Genomic DNA, 2,124 nt, shown 5'->3' on the forward strand with positions numbered 1-2,124 from the left:
TTTGGTGCTGCAGACATGTTGGAACTGCTACCAAAACAATTAGCCATGACAGAATCAACATCTGCTAAGTATTTACTGGAACCGGCCCTACAGAGATTTTTTTCTCATGACGTCAAATCTGGCTCCTGCAATCAGGTTTTTCAGCCTTCACAAATCTAAAGCTTCCAGCGATGGAATGCCAGTACAGCCAACACAGACAGAGCTTGAGGCAAAATTATCTGTTTGTAAGGCTAATTTATACCCTTTAACATTGTTTTAAATGATTCATGAAAAGTGCTTTCCCATATCATCTAACAGTTTTAATCAGAATTTTTCATCTGGTCACTAGGAGGAATGTCATAAACTTAGTGACTTTATCTATTTAGTTGAAGTGATTTCTTCCCTCAGCTGGAATCAGGATACAACACACTTTAAAGGCTCCAATTTACATGTTCTTCTTGGAGCTTAGGCTTTGGAAGATCATCAGCAAGTCATGTAAACATGTCAGTCAGAATATTCTGATTCAATTAGAATTTACTTATAATCGAACTGAGAGGGGCTGTTCATGTCATGATCTGCTCTGATAACTGGCCTTAATTGCTCATTTCACTCACCTGCCTAGTCTGCCCATTTCCTAATCATCTCTGATCTCATCAACCTGCCGGTTTCCTTTATATTGGGTTCATTTTCAGCTATCATGACCAGATTATTGTTTGCTTTCTGTTTGCTCCCCGTTTGATTTCTGTTAGTGTCCTGTCAGTCAGTTTTGTAAGTTTTAGGTTTATTTCCAAGGTTCATGTTCAAGTGAGGAGTTTATTTTTGAACCCGTGTCTTCAGGCTAGTTTAATCCCTAACCAGTGATGAGAGCATTTCATTATTTCCCGGGGGTGATTCTGTTTTCCTGATTCTGTTCCCTCTCACCCACTGGCCCTGTCTGGTCTGCTTGCCTGAACCTCTGTTAGACTCCTGCTGGATTTTGCCTCCCAGGTGTGTTTCCGTTTGAGCTGGATGCTTGATACACGGGACTCTGAACCTGACTTTACACTCTGATGAATTCCTGAAACCCAGATCTGTCCGTTCCTGAGTGGATCGGAACCACTGTCCAGCCTGCTCACTGGGGTTGCTGCATCTGGGACGCTCTGGGCGGCTCAGGGCCGCCTCTCATTGGCCGTGCATCCGCTTATCCTGCCTAAGACTGAGAGGATGGGCTGAACTGTTAAACAGGGTAAGTACTGTAACTGCCTCGCCCCCCTCCTTCAGTTGCTACAGGTCCGCAGATCCTCAGCAGCCCATTTCAGTTCTGTTCTGTCTGTTTTTATTGTAATAAATGTTTTGAACTTTCCTATTTGAATTCTGGGTCCATCTGTTTCCGATTTATGACAGTTTATGCCGATTGATAAGCTGATTGGCATGCTTGTAACCAACAGCTGGCTAACTTTTATATAGTGATTAGCATGTTCAAGTGCATTTTTTTGTCTGATCATCAGTTTTATTCAGATTACTTAAGTCTCTGTTAATGGTACGATCCTATTGTCATGATTTTATCTAAGACTCGGACCCACATGGAGTGAAACCAAACAGAGAGACGCGGATGAAAAGTTTGATGGGTTTTATTGAAGATGTTAAGCTAGGTGCAGAGTTTCCATGAACTCTGCTCAGCCGGAACTGGAAGACGAGGTGAAGACAGACTGTTAGTTCAGGCTCAGTGGGAAATTTGATTCGTTTATCTTGAAGGAGAGGATCTGATTGTAGACTCACGTTCCCAGAGAAGTGAAGGATCCTTGACTCCAATCTGTGTGTTGGTTTTCCAGTGTATGTCTGATTCGGCGGAGGGCGGAACAGGGTTTACCCAGAACTCGGACGGTGTAGGAGAACGGAGACGCTGATTTCCACTCAGATTTCCTGCTGTACTTGAACGGGTCGTGGTGAAGATGATTCCCTTGCTCAGAGGGTAATTTCAACGTCCTCAAAAAGGAGACTGGATCCAAACCTCCTGTTTGAATCCCTGACTCAGTTTAGTACTCAGTTGATCCCTCCTGGGATGACTTCCCTGGGATGACCTCCCGAAAAAGGTCCAGTTTGCAGGATGACTTCCTGCCGAGAGGCAAAGACAAAAACAAAGTTAAAACTCAGGGAGACAAGAAC

The sequence above is a fragment of the Cyprinodon variegatus genome, unplaced genomic scaffold (genome assembly GCF_000732505.1).
Source record: "Cyprinodon variegatus isolate N-32 unplaced genomic scaffold, C_variegatus-1.0 Scaffold309, whole genome shotgun sequence".
Classification (NCBI taxonomy): Eukaryota; Metazoa; Chordata; class Actinopteri; order Cyprinodontiformes; family Cyprinodontidae; genus Cyprinodon; species Cyprinodon variegatus.